This window comes from Mus caroli, chromosome 2, assembly GCF_900094665.2.
Source record: "Mus caroli chromosome 2, CAROLI_EIJ_v1.1, whole genome shotgun sequence".
Taxonomy (NCBI): Eukaryota; Metazoa; Chordata; class Mammalia; order Rodentia; family Muridae; genus Mus; species Mus caroli.
In genome coordinates, this window is record NC_034571.1 from 155,526,839 (window position 1) to 155,544,530 (window position 17,692).

Sequence of the window (17,692 nt, forward strand, 5' to 3'; positions counted from 1 at the left end):
TGCTCATAACCACACACACACACACACACACACACACACACACACACACATCCATCCCTTTACAGAGGTGAATAGCCCTGGGAACCATAATTATGAACTGGGTACTTTGACTTGTCTCAGTTAATCTTGACTCCCTGGTATGAGGCTCCTATTTTACCAGTCAGTAGACTTGAGGTTTCTGGATAGCTGGTGATATGTCACTGATGCTTGCTTTATAAACACTGATGGATGCACCTACTTAAGGTTCTTCTCTGGTTATCTTTGTGTGATAAATGTCCACATTGAGAATCACTTGGCCAAGAAGTGCACATTGAAAGCTGGGGTTGCAAATGATAGAGCATTTACCTAGCATGCCTGAGGTCCTGGGTACTGTCCTCTGCATTATCATAAGTATAAGCTGGTCATGGGGGCACATACCTTGATCTCAGCACCCTGGAGGAGGCTGAGGCAGGAGGAGTGCCACAGATCTGAAGCCCACTGTTCTGCACAATCAGCTTCAGGTTAGCCAGGGCTATGTAGTAAGATTTTATTTCAAAGCAAAAAGTAATAAAAATTCAAGATTTGCTTGAACCTTTCATTTATCTTCTAGTAAGTGTTATTAGCAAGAGGAACGATTTAGGAAACAGGACAGTCCTTTCAAAGACAAGCCGTGTTCCCTCTCCATACACTGCTGGTCCAGCACCACTCCTCTCACTGATCAGCTGTTTACATTTGAATGCAGCCATCCTGCATATGGACCTAACAACCGCCATTTTTCTTGCTTCAGAGTGAGGCAATGCCTAGCTCTAAAAACAAAGTGGCTTTTAGAGGTAGCTAGTTTTCCCAAACGGACTCATTGGCCATGCTGTTGGTGAGTTAAAGCTGCAGAAGTTTCTGCATGCCTTTTGTCGCAGCCCACCTTTCTCCCATGTGGCATGCGGTGAGTTTCAGAGGCCTCTGTAATCCTGCACTGACTGCTTCTGCTCTGCAGTCAGTGGGGAATGCTTCTGCTGTGTGTTTGGCACGCCTGTATGGTTACATATTTGTAGATCACTTCTGAAAACCATTATCCTCCTACACAAACTGTGTCATAAGAAATGTTCTTTGTGTAGGTCTTGAGCTGGGCATGACAGCGTTATAGCAGTGCAGAATATGCTGATTATAGTCATTCAGATACTGTTGGCAGTTTATGGGATCTTTGGAAACTATTAAAGAATGTGCATGGATTGAGATTCATGATCTAAGCCTTAAAGGAAATATTATGTATTTCAAACCCATAGATAGATGAATTAAAAGTCACATGCTCTTGAAATGTGATTTCTTTTTATAATCTTTAGAAGCTCGGCAACTCAAGTTAGACATCCTGAGGGCAACACGTGTTGGGGGACCCGGGGGTGGCGTGGGGAGGGAATGTGTTTGTTGAAATTGTCCAGGAGCAAAGCTCGGCTCACTTGAAACCCAGAGATTTGTCATCCAAATATGTGCAGATTGCTGACGCTATAAATAGTTTGAACTCAAGTAAACAGCCTCTTCCCCTAGCTGCTGTTTGGCTATTATTCACATGCCAGAACAGGCTGGGAGCAGTCTGCATCTCGGTGCTTGGCACCCAAATCCTGCCCTGTCTGCTGGTGGAGTCTCCAGCTTCTGTGAGCTTTAAGTGACTGGATCAGGTGTTTGCCCATTTACCTCCACTCATGGGACTTAGCTCTGGCCCCTCCTGTTGTGAGGCTGTGTCACCCTACCCCACTGCTCTAGACCAGCCCTAGTCAAGATTATTGGCAGAATTTAAAAGCCCTGGACCACATGGCTGGACTAAGGCAGATTTGGGAGGCGCAGGTGGTGTCTTTCAGAGCAGAGGCATGCATGTTTCTTTTGGAACCAACAAAAGTGGCATCAGTTATGAGAAGAGCTCTGAGCTCTCTGTACCAGCTGTCTGAGCTGGGTCAGGTTCTGGCTGCTGGCATTTCCAGAGCCCCTTCAAGGCTCATACAGAATGCTGACGGAGCAACCGAGGACATTCCATGGCTGACTACTCTGCTTCCTTTGTGGTGGGGTCTCTCCTTAGTCTCTGCCTGCTCTTATCTCTCTTCAGCGGGATTCATTTACCATGGCTGCCAGTCAAATGCCCTGAAGGCTTGTGGCAGATGAGAAGGTCAGGTAGAAAGAGCGATAGATAGGGGTCAGGAATCTGAATATTTGAGCAAATACATTACTTACCTTTTTACTCTTCATTTTTCAAATGAGGATAGTCGTGCCCCCCCCCCTCCATTTTCATTGATATGATGAGAAAATTTACATGAAATTACTTTCTGGTTTCTACCCAAGTAGCAGAATGTGAAGGAGAGGATGGCTGGGTCCCGGGGATTGTCGGGACAGTTAGGACTAAGAATGCACACAGTGAGCTGTCAGGGACAGCAGCGGGTTCATCACTGACCCTTAGGTGATTGAGGGCTCCAACCTTGCAGTTACATTGGGCGTAGAGATGGTGACGTTAACACAAGGACCAGCTGAAATGAAAGCTGATGTATAACTGATAGTAAAAGGTAAAAATTTAAAGTACAGGTAAGACACAACTGAGGGAATGGGTGAGTTGTTGCTTTTGAAACAGAGGCTCATTATGTAGCCTTGGCTAGCCTAGAACTTGTTGTGAGCTGGCCTTGCGCTCCAAATTGCTCAGATTAAACCTTTGTGCCATTGTGCCTGGCCAAGACCAACTTAAAAAACAAAACAAAATATGAGGCCAGAATGGCCTCGTTCTCCTGTGTCCTCTCACTCTGAGTCAACTATTTATGTTAGTATCACTGGCCTTTTAATTTTCTGTAGTCTCCTATAGTGTAGGCTGGGCCCAAACTCGCTATATAGCTAAAGACTGACATACATTTCTTTTCTTTCTTTCTTTTTTTTTTTTTTTTGTTTTTTGTTTTTTGTTTTGTTTGTTTTTGGTTTTTGAAGACAGGGCTTCTCTGTGTAGCCCTGGCTGTCCTGGAACTCACTCTGTAGACCAGGCTGGCCTCGAACTCACAAATCCACCTGCCTCTGCCTCCCAAGTACTAGAATTAAAGGCGTGTGCCACCACTGCCTGGCTGACTTAAATTTCTGATCCTCCTGCCTTTATCATAGTGCTTAGATCGCAACTATGTTCTACCATGCATGGCCTGTTTGTTTATTTATGATGCCTGGATTAAAGCCAGGGCCTCACAGCAGCTAGGCAAGCCTTCTACCACTGAGCTACCACACACCAAATAACCCCACAACCCCACAAACAACACCCAGTTTTTTTATGTTTAGTATCTCAAATGCAATAATTAACAGCCCTTATAATTAACAAAGATCTCCACTTCACTTACATATTCACTTTTCTAGTCAGAGTTAAACAAGACCATCTATTTCTATATTACTCTTTAACAAAAACGCTTCACTGTATAGCCCAGGTTGTCCTTGAACTCAACATCCTTCTGCCTCACCTTCCCAAGTGTTGGGATTTCAGATCTGGGCAAGATTAAGTGGCTGTCAACCATGCACTCTATTCTCTTCTTGAGCTTGAAGACTGTCTTCCTCCATCTCTCGAATCTTCTCAATTTTTTTTTTTTTTTTTTTTTTGGTTTTTTTGAGACAGGGTCTCTCTGTATAGCCCTGGCTGTCCTGGAACTCACTTTGTAGACCAGGCTGGCCTCGAACTCAGAAATCCGCCTGCCTCTGCCTCCCAAGTGCTGGGATTAAAGGTGTGCGCCACCACGCCCGGCCTCAATTTTTTAAGGATACTTTCCTATCTTCTCCTTTTTTGCCCTTTCTTTCCTGAAATTCCTAATCAGTGGCATGTTGAACTTCTGGGATTGTTCTAAAATCAAGATCCCTTTTGCCTTGTGTCTCCCTCTCCATTGTCTTTTCCTTTGTGTGTGTGTGTGTGTGTGTTTAGTGAGAGTAGTTTGAGGCACTTGGAATGGCTATATCAGAGATGTTTTGGCCTTTCCACTCTGGTAGGAGAACATAGCAGGTATCTGCTAAGAGGAATGAGCTAACCCAGACACTATTGTGGATGCCAAGAAGTGCATGCTGAAAGGAGCCTGATATGGCTGTCTCCTGAGAGACCCTGCCAGAACCTTACAAATACAGAGGCAGATGCTTGCAGCCAACCAATGGACTGAGTGCAGAGTCACCAATAGTGGGGTTAGAGAAAGGACTGAAGGAGCTGAAGGGGTTTGTAACCCAATAGGAAGAACAACAGTATCAACCAACAAGACTCCCCAGACCTCCCAGGGAGTAAGCCATCAACCAAGGAGTACATATGGCTCCAGCTGCATATGTAGCAGAGGATGGCCTTGTCAGGCATCAATAGAAGGAGAGGTCCTTGGTTCTATGAAGGCTCGATAGATGCCCCAGTGTAGGGGAATCGAGGGCAGGGAGGTGGGAGTGGGTGGGTGGGTGTCAGAACACCCTCTTAGAAGCAGGGGGAGGGAGGATGGGATAGGAGGTTTTTAGGAGGGAGGAAACCGGAAAACATTTGAAATGTAAATAAAGAAAATATCCAATTAAAAAAAAAAAGTGGACTGAGCTAAGAGCATGGAGCTAATGTGACTCCAAACAAGGCCTCCTCAAGAAAGTGGCATTTCATGTGGGATCTGAGTAATCAGAACCAGAGGGCAGGGCCATCAGAGTGGCAGTGGCAAGTAAGACCCAAAGTAGTCAACCTGCATCCTGTTAAACCTGTAGGTTGTGCAGCCTCAGGAGAACCTTCTGCCTTCTGCAAGGATACTACCAGGTGGCTTAGTAAAGTGCTTGCTCTCCAACTGTGAGGACCTGGGTTCAAATGTCCAGAAGTCATTTAAAAAGCAGGGGTGGTGGCATGTGTCCTACTAGCCACAGGGAGAAGATTGATCCTTGGAAAGTCAAGGGCTAGCATGGCCTGTGTACAGAATTCAAGTAGATCTTCTGAAGGTGTCTTTGTGACTCTTGTGGGGTTGACTGCACTGCTTCCCAAATGATTCAAATTTCTGATTCCAAACCTGATTTTGAGATCTGTACGCTGTACACTAGGAGGCTCTCTGGTTAGGGCTGCATGCTAGGCCGATGGTTTTCTTGCCTTTTTTTCCCTGTTCTTCTATAGATTACCATTTTTTAAATAAGCAGTTGTTATAATTGAAAATATAATGGCAAGAAGCTCTCATTGCAGCTGTAAATCTCGGTATGTTTTTCTGTTGTCTAGAAAAAAGGTATTGCCTTTGTAGCTTTGTGGCACAAAGAACAAGTAAGCTGTAATCTGCAGCCTGCCTTTGATAGGGCACAGGCTGTACAAGATGCAGTTTTTCTTTTTTTAAATAAGCATGCACAACTGGGTGTAGTCTAGCACACGATTAATCCCAGCACTGTCAGGCTGTCTCTGTGTATTTAAGGCCTGAATTCTCAGTAAATTCACGGACAGCCAGAGCTAGTGAGATTCTGTCTCAAAACAAACAAAACAGCATGCAGTTTACAGCAGCTCTGTGCATCAAGAAAGTGAATAGTGATAGCCAGAATCTATTCATGTATACATTCCTGCTAAGAGATAACTGTGGTCAGCTGTGGTGGCGCATGCCGATAATCACAACATTTGGAAGCCTGAGGCAGGAGGGTTGCCACAAGTTTAGGCTAGCCAAGGTTACAGAATGAGACCCAGTCTAAAAACATTAGGAGAACCTCTCACACATACCACCACCACCACCACCAGCCCTCAACACACATACACACCCAGACAGACATACAGACAGTCCTCAAGTGCCAAACAAAGAGAAAAGAAACACCAGTGTATTGCTAGCTGAACAGATGGCCCAGTTGGCCTGTGTAAGAGGAGGAAGAGTCTGCCTCGCAGGAGCTCTGTGGAGATTGGGGAGCTAATGGATACAGAAATATAGACTGTCACCTGCATATGATAAACATCCGACAAATGTTTTTGTTTATGAGTTTTCTTATGCTACTAGGTGTCTCATAATCCATACAAAATATTTCTCAGAAACAGATCTTTTCCTTAAGACCCTAGCCTGGATCCTAGTGCTCGCCTGGGAATAAAAGCCGCTCAGAGAAGAGCCTAAGGTGGCACTGGGGATGCTGAAAGGGCAGGGTCAAGGGCAGCTTCATTGTGAAGGACTGTGTGAGCCCCTCAGTCTGCACCGCTTTCCTCCCCTCCATCCTCACGTGTCTGCGGAGAGGCCCTTCAGAGGCAATGGCATGAGGTGTGAGAGCATCAGGCCTGGCCCTGGAGATCCATCCCTGAGCCAGAGCATAGCCTGGGTGGCTTCCTTCCTGGGCTTTTGAGAAGCTCACCCGCCCCCCTCTGCCCCCATCAGCATGCTTGTCCTACTGAGTACTCATGAGAGCCCCTGTCTGACCATTTGATCATCACTCAGATGATGTGAGATGACATGTGTGTGAGGCTTGGCTGTGCGTGATCCTGGTTTACATGTGTGTCTACTGTTGTCAGCTGTGAGACATGTGCCATGCCTGTAGGTTGGTGGTGGCAGCATGCTCTCTTCATGCACTCTGCCACAGATCCACAAGGCAAGTGCCAGGGGCAGCATGCTGAAGAAATTGATGTTTTGTGAATGAGCTCCCATTACTTTTGTTCCAAGCCAGAGGGTAGTGTCAGTAAAGTGAACTTTCTTACAAAGCAGCCTTATTTCCTGATGCCCCTTGTGCTTGTGGGGTAAAGGCACAGCTAAACAATGGGTCAGTCTCCAGCCCCTCTAGACAGAGCACTCCTCCCATCCCCCAGCAGCTCTCAGAAGACCTTTGTGCAGGACTCAGTCTGACATTCTGGAGAAGTCCAGTGCCTTCCTCCCAATTCCTCTCACTCAGCACCAGGGCAGAGAACCACGAAACAGTCAGAATTAGAAAATTGTGTCTTTACTATTAAGACATTGGGCGTTATTGTTGTTGTTGTGGCAAATATTTTTGTACTTACAGTATGTGTCAGTCACTTAATCCTCACAAAAACCTAGAAGGGTCTAGGAGATACCTCAGTCAGTACGATGCCTGCCATGACGGCATGAGGACCCTAGCACCCACATAGGAGTGAGGCATGGCTGCATGCATCTGTTCCCTAGCCAAATCAGTGAGCTCCAGCTTCAGTGAGAGCCCCTACCTCAGAAACTAATGTGGAGGGCGGAAGAGATCGCTCGGTGGTCAGAACACTTGCTGCTCTTACAGAGAACTCAGGTTGCTGCTCTTACAGAGAACTCAGGTTAGGTTCTCAGAACCCTCACTGTGGCTCACAGCCAACTGTAAACTCCAGTTCCAGGGGATCCAAAGTCCTCATCTGACATATGCATGTAGGTACCACCAACACACAAAGAACACACATATGCATGTAGGCAAAGCACTTATATACATGAAATAAAATAAATAAATCTAAAAAGAAATAAGGTGGAAAGCGATTGAGGAAGGCACCCGGCATGCATCTCTGGTCTCCACATACGAGTGTACATTTTTACATACACACCCACACAAGCATGTACTCACATACAGTACACACAAAGAACTTATTGGGGGAAGTTATGATCTCATCCTCCATTGGACAGCCAAGGCACAGACGGATTGCTGTAGGTTATCCACAGTAGCAGGAAGGCAGGGCCCGCAGACCTCACATCTCTCCCCTCCTCTCAAGCTGGAGGTTTTTATTCCACCACAGTTCACCAACTTGTCCAAAGCCTTCTGGTTGGCAAATACACTCCCAAGAAGAGCTTGTTTGCTTGAGTCCTGATAAACATCAGCGTTTTCTGAGAACTAATTAAAATTCCTGTTAAGTTACAAAGGGCCACAGCCTCCCCCATCTACCATAAAGAGCTGTGACCAGCAGAGTTCCAGCCCTAACTTCCATCCCCATGGAAGTAGCTATACGCAGGTCTGCTCTGCCCCTTTGGGGAGAGGCAGTTAAAACCACCTGATATTTTGGTCACAATGTCAGTAGGCCCTCCCTCTCACGTGGTAAGTGCTTCCGTTATCATCTGGGTCGGGTGTGCTATAAGAATAGCATTGGCACATGTGTGATGCTCATTCTGACTTAGGAGTTAAGAGCTTCAGTTTCTTTCTAGTTCTGACCCTTTTTTTTTTTTTTTTTCCCCAAGACAGGGTTTCTCTGTGTAGCCCTGGCTGTCCTGGAACTCACTTTGTAGACCAGGCTGGCCTCCAACTCAGAAATCCGCCTGCCTCTGCGTCCTGAGTGCTAGGATTAAAGGAGTGCGCCACCACGCCCTTTTGTTTTCAAGCTGTGTAACTTTAAGCTAATCATATAACATCTGTTTTATTTTCCTACTGAGGAAAGAGAGTAATAATAATTCTCCTAGGGGTGTTGTGAGAATCAAAATAGATGATGTACCACAATGAGAACCAACATCTGTCCATGAGCTAGCATACTTGGTCTGTACTGACTGCTGTCTCTGTCCCTTTTTGAGTGTCACTTCTCATAATTCTAAAATGAAGCCACTAGCATCTCATTTAAGATAGGAAAACTAAGAGGTGGAGACTGGGGTCTGGGGAGTGGGGTTATGTGTCATGTCGGACCCAGATTCTGTCCCTGACTCTTCGTGGTGCTCACAGTCCCTGCCTAGGTCTCCCTGCTTCTCACAGGCAAGAGAGAGAGGTTTGCCACATCTTCCTTGGTGGAGCACACTGCACATGCAACATTCTTGTTATCTAGCCTAGCGGTTGCTGGGTTTGTCCCTAAGGACAGTTAAATTCTCTTACTGTTTATCTTATCTAGTAGTTTTTGTTGTATTTCATGCCCTCTGGGACTCCTTCACTAAATTCTTTTGGGTTTTCTCACAGAGAAATGTTTTAGTTCCCCTATAAAGGGGACCCCGGGAGTCCACAAGGCCAGGCATCTTGGGCCAGGGTTTCTTCCTGCTCAGGCATGTGGCTGTTAGCATGGAATAGAATGCTCCAAGATTCATTTGATAAGAAGCTCTGCACACACTGGTTTCCAGTGGAATTTCAGGCAGGAAAGACACCCATGTTACCATTTTACTGATGAAACCAAAGACCTGTGACTTGCTTAAAGCAGGGCCCAAGACCTGAAGCCAGTTCTCCAGGCAACAGAGCAGTGTTGTGTCCCAGCCTTTCCTGTGTATATTCATAAGAACAAAGGGCACATGCACGTACTGTGCCCAGCACACTCCTAGGAAGCTAGAGTGATGAAACAGTTTGGAGGACTGAGCAGAGGGCAGAGATGGAGAGACACAGAGAAGGCTTCTGCCTGGTTAGCACATCATACCCCAAAGAAATGAATGGAAGCACAGCCACACGCAGGCAGCCACCGTCCTCCCAAGGACTAAGAGGCAGATTTATGTGGGGAGTCCTGGCCACTGACCGACTACATAGGAAGCCTTTTGTCACTGAGGCCGCAGCATTGAAAATTGAAGGAAGGATGTTTGACAAATGTGACGGGCCTGGGATGCAGTTACAGCCCTCTGGCTCATTGTCCAAAGGAAATGGATCTCTCCTGTGGACAGAGAGGTGGAAACTGAGCAAGTGGGTTGAGTGGTTGACATCATCAGACCGGGAATTGGATTACAACAAATGGAGACTTACTTGGCCAGAGACTGGGAAACACCCACTAAAACCTCGAAGTGCTTTTCATTTAGGAGACACAGGGAGAGAGAAAGGGCAGGAGCGAGCTGGCTGCCCCAGCCTGCACTGCCCTTCTGAGTCCTGGCTTCTTGTTCTACCTTCCCATCTGACCTAGGATCCCTGGCCTTGGAGACTTGGCTCCTGTGAGTACTGTCTTGCCTTCTTTCACCCCAGCCTGCTGCCCACAAAGGTCTGTTTCTATCTTCTGATGCATGAACGATTGCTTCCGACATTATAGCCTTCCCTGCAGCTGTCCAAGGCTGCAGAATGTGAGCCTCATTCTCACAGGCTGGCTCCATCCCCACTGGAGATTTTCTCCACATAGTTTCATAGCTTCAGTAGTCTCTCCAGCCTTCAGAGCACCCGCTTGCCCACATACAGGCTAAAAAGCCAAGTCAAACCTTAGAAATTGCGGTCCGTAAAATTGTAATGGTTATCTGATTACAGAGGGTTTTTAAAATTCCAATTAAAAACGTTTTGCAAATTCTAGAAAGACTTGTCTCACATATATAAAATTAGTATATTAAAACTCCCTATAGCCGGGCGTGGTGGCGCACGCCTTTAGTCCCAGCACTCGGGAGGCAGAGGCAGGCGGATTTCTGAGTTCNAGGCCAGCCTGGTCTACAAAGTGAGTGCCAGGACAGCCAGAGCTANNNANNNAAACCCNGNCNNNAAAAACCCAAAAAAAAAAAAAAAAAAACTCCCTATCTTCCTGCCTCCACCTCTCAAGTGCTGGTAATATGTTAAATGCCAGTTTGCTTAGGTTGTGAAGTTACCTTCCAGATATTGTAGCAATTGTGTGGAGAACTCTAGGCTCCGAAGGAGTGATGTTTAGCCTTGGCTTTGTGGTCTTTTCCTTGCTTCCTTTTAAAACTTTGTGTCTAGAGAGTAAACAGATATGTAAGCGCTTAGGCTTTCTTGCTCTTGGAGCCTGTTTTCAGGACTTTCAACAAGCCAGCCACTCTGAGCAGGGGTGGGGGGGGTGGGGGCTTGTTCCCTCTAGGTCCCTGTGCAGGGGGTGATGGGGGCTTGCTCCCTCTTGGTCCCTGTGCAGGGGGTGGGGGGCACTTGTCCCCTCTAGGTCCCTTTGGTGGATCTCAGCTGAGGTCCTCAGAATTGGTTTAGAGTTGGTGCTAGAGTTGGTTTATGGCATGCTGTGGCCCACTCCGCAGTTAGGTTGAATATACTTAATATATTTTAAATTATATATTATATAGTTTATGTGTATAAATGTTTTGCCTGTGTATATGTGCTAGAGATCTGTCTGAACCTTTCATGCCTGGTCCTGCAGAGGCAGAAATGGGTGCAGAATCCCCTGAAACTTGAGATACAGATAGGTTTGAGCCAAGCAGGTTAAATATATTTGAGAATTTATAGCTAGGAGGGAAATATTCCAGCCTTGGAAGGCAAAAAGCAGAGATGGAATAGGTGGAGCCCAGCTGGAGCACTTGCCACCATATACATGGCCTTTCTGGTTTCTGTCTCCAGCATCACAAAAAAATAAATCCACCATGTAGAAAAGTCACCCAAGGAAAGTATGTGGCCTTGGGCAGCATCTCATACACTTGGACCTGAGTTTTCTTTTTTTCTTTTTTTTTTTTTGTTTTTTTGAGACAGGGTTTCTCTATGTAGCCCTGGTTGTCCTGGAACTCACTTTGTAGACCAGGCTGGCCTCCAACTCAGAAATCCGCCTGCCTCTGCCTCCCAAGTGCTGGCCTCTGAGTTTTCTTATTTGTACTGAAATGAGGGAACAAGAGCAGATGAACTTGTGGATACTTCTTTTCTTTGAGGCTGACCGTTACAACCTTTGGGCAAAGTGCCCTAGGCTTTTAGTATTTCAACATGGCTAAAAACTAGCCAGGTGGGAAAATCAAGAGGACACTGGGCAAGAGGCATGGCTCAGTGGATGACGTGCTTGCTTGTTTAAAAGCACAAAGACCTGAATTCAGATCCTAGCTTATATGAAAGTTGGGTGTAATGGTAAGTGCATTTGTAATGCCAGAGTTTGGGGCATGGAGACAGACTGCTCTCAAGAGCTCACCAACAAACAGCTTAGCCCACTTAACTCCAGGGTTAATGAAAGACCCTGCCTTGAAGAAGAAGAGTGGGATAGAGGAGGTCCTTGAGGCTGGCTTCTGGCTTCCACACTCATGCACACAGAGATACAGGCAGACGGATACAGGTGAATGTCCCTCCTACACATGAACATGCATACACACACACACACACACACACACACACACAGGCAGTATTAAGCTGCTTGTGAATTTTTACGGTTTTCTACAGATTTGGTGTGCCTGAAAGAGGGGAAAAGTTGGTGTCTACAAGCATTTGTATTTAAGAGGGGCTTAGAAAAAATGACTGTTAGTCAACACCCTGTCAGTGGTCAACCCTTTACCTTAGTAGATGGTTACTGTGAATCCCCTGCCCATCTTTGCAGAGGGTAAATATTTCCATATTCTTTTGAACTCCTTCCGTAAGTCAGCTGAGCTCCTTGTACGTACTTATTGGCTAACTTCAATTCCTGTGTCTCCATTAGCCTTTCGCTGTGATCTGCAATCTGTAGAAAGTCTGACACATAGGTGAAGGAGATAATTCTGTTTTCATTTAAATTTACTTTTACTAATGCAACTGTGTGTGTGTGCCTGTATGACTCTGAGCCCCACATACCCTTAGAGACCAGAGGGCGTTGATAGGATCCCCTGGGACCAGAGTTAGAGGTGTTTCTGAGTAATTAGCTGATGTGGGCACTGGGAATCGAATCTGGTCCTATGGAGGAGGAGACCGAGCTCTTAACTGCCGAGCTGTTTCTCCAGCCTGAACAATTCCACTTCAGCTTAAACCTACCACTCTAGTTTTTAGTTTGTCAGGAGAGATGAGCGGAGAAAGGGGGAAGTGCCCTTGTACTTGCCTATGTGCCCTTTTTCTCTTAACCTAGTGTCCTGGCCACCACTGCAGCTGCACAGAAAAGGGACGTCCACAGCTAGGATGGAGACAAAAGCCAAAGTCAGCTGTGTTCCAGGTCTTGTTAAGTCTTTGTCTTTAAGGCCACCAGAGCCCCTAATCCTCAGGAGGATGTATTGTTTGGAAACTCTTTGAAGTAAGGTCAGGGTTAGAGGGAGAGTTCTCAGAGGCCCTTGGCATATCTTAAAGCTGCAGACTTCCCCAGTGGCTGTGTAAGGTGAACCTGTAGCTACCCTGTAGCAAGGACAGTGGGAGGCCTAGATATTTTTCTGTGCCTCACCCCCAGCCTGGTCCCAAGCATTGGTGACTCTGGACAGAGGCCATCCTTCTTTCTAAGGTGGTAGTGAGGCCATGCTGCTCTGAAAGGGTGGGGTTTGGGCTGCCCGGTCCCTGCATGGAAACTGGGGTGGAAAGAGGTGGCATGTCTTCTTCATATGCAAGGTAAGGGTGGCTTTAGTTTCTTGTTTGTGCTACCATAGTGCCATTACAAGGCTTTCTTGACGTGTGCCACCCTGGAGGCGAGTTTACAGCATCTTAGGAATAGAGGTGGGCAAAGCTGGGACCACACTCAGATCAATCCCACAGGGTGTTGTGGGGGTAGATGAAATACAGTAAATTAGCACCTATATATTAGTACCAAACTCAGCTGGCCATGGCAATTCACACCTGTAGTCCTAGCACTTGATGCTAAGGCAGGAGGATAGCCATGAGTTTCAGGCTATCCTGAACCTCAAGCCTATATAGAATGAGTTCCAGGCCAACCTGGGCTGTGAAACCCTGTTGCCCAAACAAACAAATAAACAACAAGATAAAAACAAAACACAACACTTGGGAGGCAGAGGCAGGCGGATTTCTGAGTTCGAGGCCAGCCTGGTCTACAGTGTGAGTTCCAGGATAGCCAGGGCTACACAGAGAAACTCTGTCTCAAAAAAACTAAACAAAAACCAAAACAAAACGAAAAAACACAAGGCCAACAAGGTGGCTTAGAGGATAAAAGAGCTTGCTGCACATGCCTGCCCATCTGAGTTCAGGTCTCAGAATAATGAGGAAGGAGAGAACTGACACGCAGGGTGTGCATGCGTGCACACTCACCACCACCACCACCACAACCACCACTACCACCACCACCAGCAACAAGACAACAAAACAACAAAGTAAAACCAAACTGCATGCTCTGGACTGCTGCTGTACCACAGGAGGGAGAGTGCTGGTGTGTGCACTCACAGGGCAGTGTGTCTGTGAGGACCTCAGGAATGCCTCTTGGCTCTACAAACCAGGCTTCAGGGCTGCTTTCTGTCACCCGGACACCAAGTGTTCAACTTGAAGTTCGCCATCAGCACGGAGGCAGAGAGAAGGGGTGCTTCTCTCCTGGGGGAGCCGAGGGCCCTGGCCTGGCAGCTGCAGGGAGAGGCTGCTGAGCACCCTCAGTCTCCTCAGCTGAGGGAGAGGCGCCAGAAGTGATTCCTACAGAGACAGAGGTGGGAACGCTTGGAAACAGTTATTACTCATGGCCCCCAGCTGTGCTCACCATCGCCTGGAAATGCTTCAACACTGGCCTGGCTTCCTCTAAAAGGCATGGTTTCTCCGAGCGCTGCACTCAGCTCTGAAGTGCACAGTAGAACTTAGCACTCTGTGAAGCCAACATTTCCCAGTGTTAAGAGCTTTGTCGATGTTCGAAGAAATGACAGCTTCCATTTGGCTCTTTGGACAGGATAAGGACCTTCAGAGTCCCAAAGTGTCTGGTGGCTCATGCACACTTATGTCCCAGGCTCTAGGTCAGCTCTGTGTACTTCATAGATGCAGCCCCTACCATTTGGTAAATTTGTGCTCAGGGCTCCCCTGCTGTTGTGGAGTTTGAATCCACTGGCAAAGACCAAAACTTAGACTCAATTCAAATTTAGATGAACTGAATTTATTCTTATTGCCAGCAGGATGGCAGCCTTAGAGCCAAAGCATGCTAAAGGAAGGGTTCATAATGGTGGGCACCACACTTACCTCCTGCTCATTGGAATCCACAGCTGGGCAAGAAAATTGCTTCATGGCCCTCAGTTCTTCTCAGCTCCATTGTACAGCAGTAAAGAGACCATTTCATCCTGCCCACAGCCACGGTGGGTTTACAAAAGCCACAGCACGGAGTTAGTTCACAGCAGCAACACCATCTGCAGGCCCCTAGGATCTCTCATGCATCTCAGGAAAAAAAGGTCAATGACTACTTAAGGGGTGCCCGGTACAGCCTTAAGTTCCTTAGCCACCATACTGGAGTCATGTATAAATTGTCATACAAACTAAACCACCCCGGGAAAATGGAAAGAAGTGATATTAATGACCGGGATAGAATGGTCTCTCCCTGGGCAAGCAATACCACAGTGCCATCAGGTCGGGCTGGCCGTCACATTCCCACAACACTAAGCACTAATGCAAGGGATCATAGGCATAGCTTTTGTTGTGTCCTATCCTCCACCCACTTTATTTCTGAGACAGGGTCTTATCTAGTCCAGGCTGACTCACACTCACTAAATAGCTGAGGCTTGCCTTTACCATGCATCTTTCCTCTGCCTCTGTCATGCTATAAATTAGAGGTGTATGATACCAGGCCTGGGTCAAAATTCCACATGATTTCTGGGTTGTTGTTGGTTGTTTTTTGTTTGTTTGTATTGTTTGTTTTAAACAAAGCATTGATGTTTAAGCCAAGTTCATGTCAGGCAAGCACTCCACAGTGGGGTACCTCCCAAGCCCTGTGATCCAGGGAAGACAGCAAAGGAGTGAACAGTTACTGCGGCATGTGCCAAGTGGAGTAAGAGAAATGTGTGGCAGGGCTGTGAAGTGCTAAGTCAGTGGATCCAGCAGAGACTCTGAGCTCGGCCACTCTCTTAGCACGTGCTTGCTCCCTCCAGTTCCTGTGCTTACAGCTTTGCAGCGCTTGTGCTGGAAGCATCTGGAAGCTGCAGCCACCGCAAGGCACTTGCTCCTTTACCTTCCTGTCTCCCACTCTTCAGAGGGCTAGAAGGAACCCTTCCTCACAAAGTGCAGTGGCCCCTCACCCCCCAGGGATGGCCTGGATTGGGGACCCCAACTAAAGGGATGGGTGACTTGGAGTCTAAAGTCATCAGTGATGTTCTGTTGGTTTGTTTCTATAGTGTGCATTGTGATGCTCCCTCTCCTCCAATTGCAGTCCATGTTCTGGACTGCATGACAGACAGACATGAGCTACCATCTGAGAGGGGAGGGGCTGCCGCCTCCATTGGTCTTGACCTCTAGTCAAAACTGTGGGTGTTAGGGCTCCTGCATGGTGTTGTGGTAGGAATTTGAAGGGGGATATTATGATCTTTAAAAAAATTTTTTTTTAAGATTTATTTATTATATGTGAGTACACTGTAGCTGTCTTCAAACACCCCAGAAGAGGGCATCAGATCTCATTATAGATGGTTGTAAGCCACCATGTGGTTGCTGGAATTTGAACTCAGGACCTCTGGAAGAGCAGTCAGTGCTCTTAACCATTGAGCCATCTTTCCAGCCCCCAACCTTTTAAATTTTTATTTATTTTAGTTTATTTGTTTTTTTTTTTTTAAGATTTATTTATTTATTATATGTAAGTACACTGTAGCTGTCTTCAGACATTCCAGAAGAGGGCGCCAGATCTCGTTGCGGATGGTTGTGAGCCACCATGTGGTTGCTGGGATTTGAACTCTGGACCTTCGGAAGAGCAGTTGGGTGCTCTTACCCACTGAGCCATCTCACCAGCCCTAGTTTATTTGTTTTGAGACAGAGTCTTACTGTGTAGCCCTGGCTTGGCCAGAACTTGATGTGTAGAATAGGCTGTCCCCAAACTCAGATCTGCCTGCTTCTGCCTTCCTAGTGCTGAGATTAAAGGTGTGCACCACCCTGCTTGTCTCTGGCCAAGATATATATTTTTTAAAAGTCACCAGCCAAGATGGTAGCCAGCAACCATACAGTTACTGAAAAATTTTGAATTGTGACCTAGAAAGTGTATGGACAATAGCATCATAACGCCCCTCTCTGTCTCTGTCTTTCTCTCACTCTGTATGGATGACAGCATCAACTCCCTGTCTCTGTCTCTCAGTCTCACACAACATTGACGCACACAGGTACACACAGGAAATGTGAACACAGGGACACATTAAAAAAAACAAACAAAGAAGATATCAAACTAAATGTGTAATAAAATAACAAGAAATTAAAAACAAACATCCTCCCCTCCCCACCCCACCCCCCAAGGAAAAAAACTTTCTTGGGATTAAAGAAATAAAAGGAAGCCAGGCGTGGCATGATACACACCTTTAATCCCATCACTCACAAAGGCAGAGGCAGGTGGAACTCTGTTTTGGAGGCAGGCCTGGTGTAGGTTGTGATTTCCAGGGCTATGTAGAGAGACCCTATCACAGCTAAGTAAATGAATAAAAAAATTAATGTAAACATAAATATAATTAACTTAGAGTAAAGCAAACATATTTATACATATATACATGCACACACCATACACATAACGCATGTTGTGTGTGTGTGTGTGTAGGTGCCTATGGAGGTCAGATCCCTTGGAGCTAGAGTTACAGGCATATAGGCATTTGTGAGCTAGCTGGTATGTACTCCAGGATCTGAACATAACTTCTAAGCCAGCCTCCCAGGAATAAGGCTTTTAATTACACAGTCTGATAGAGGAATAAGTCCCAACAAAACAAACCTGTTGTCTTGTGTCCTGGGAGAGGCCCCAGAGAGTGGTGGCAAGCCTAAAAGGCACTGAAGCCACTACACCTTTAGTTCATGTTGGTTGCATTTTCATGTGGTCAGCCAATATTCATTCATCATCTGTACTGGGCGAAGTGATGAATGCATGATGTAAAAGAAAAGAGGAAAAAAGTGCCTCAGGGCCTGGGGATGTGGGCCTATGGTTCACAGTGCCTTAGGGCCTGGGGGCGTGGGCCTATGGTTCACAGTGCCTCAGGGCCTGGGGACGTGGGCCTATGGTTCACAGTGCCTCGGGGTCTGGGGATGTGGGCCTATGGTTCACAGTGCCTCAGGGCCTGGGGGCGTGGGCCTATGGTTCGCAGTGCCTCAGGGCCTGGGGATGAGGGCCTATGGTTCACAGTGCCTCAGGGCCTGGGGATGTGGGCCTATGGTTCACAGTGCCTCAGGG

At 46.7% G+C, this 17,692-nt stretch overlaps 1 protein-coding gene across 4 annotated transcripts in view; it reads left to right on the plus strand.

Moving 5' to 3' along the window:
* Window positions 1-17,692, plus strand: part of Pkig (cAMP-dependent protein kinase inhibitor gamma) — a 71,205-nt gene that overhangs the window by 27,318 nt on the left and 26,195 nt on the right. The window contains exon 1 of one of the 4 annotated variants that reach the window (XM_029474340.1): window positions 9,604-9,719. The exons of the other annotated variants lie outside the window; for them this stretch is intronic. The gene's annotated coding sequence lies outside the window, so the exon portion shown is untranslated. Of the gene's footprint in view, window positions 1-9,603; window positions 9,720-17,692 lie in introns of those variants that run through there. 4 annotated transcript variants of the gene reach the window in all.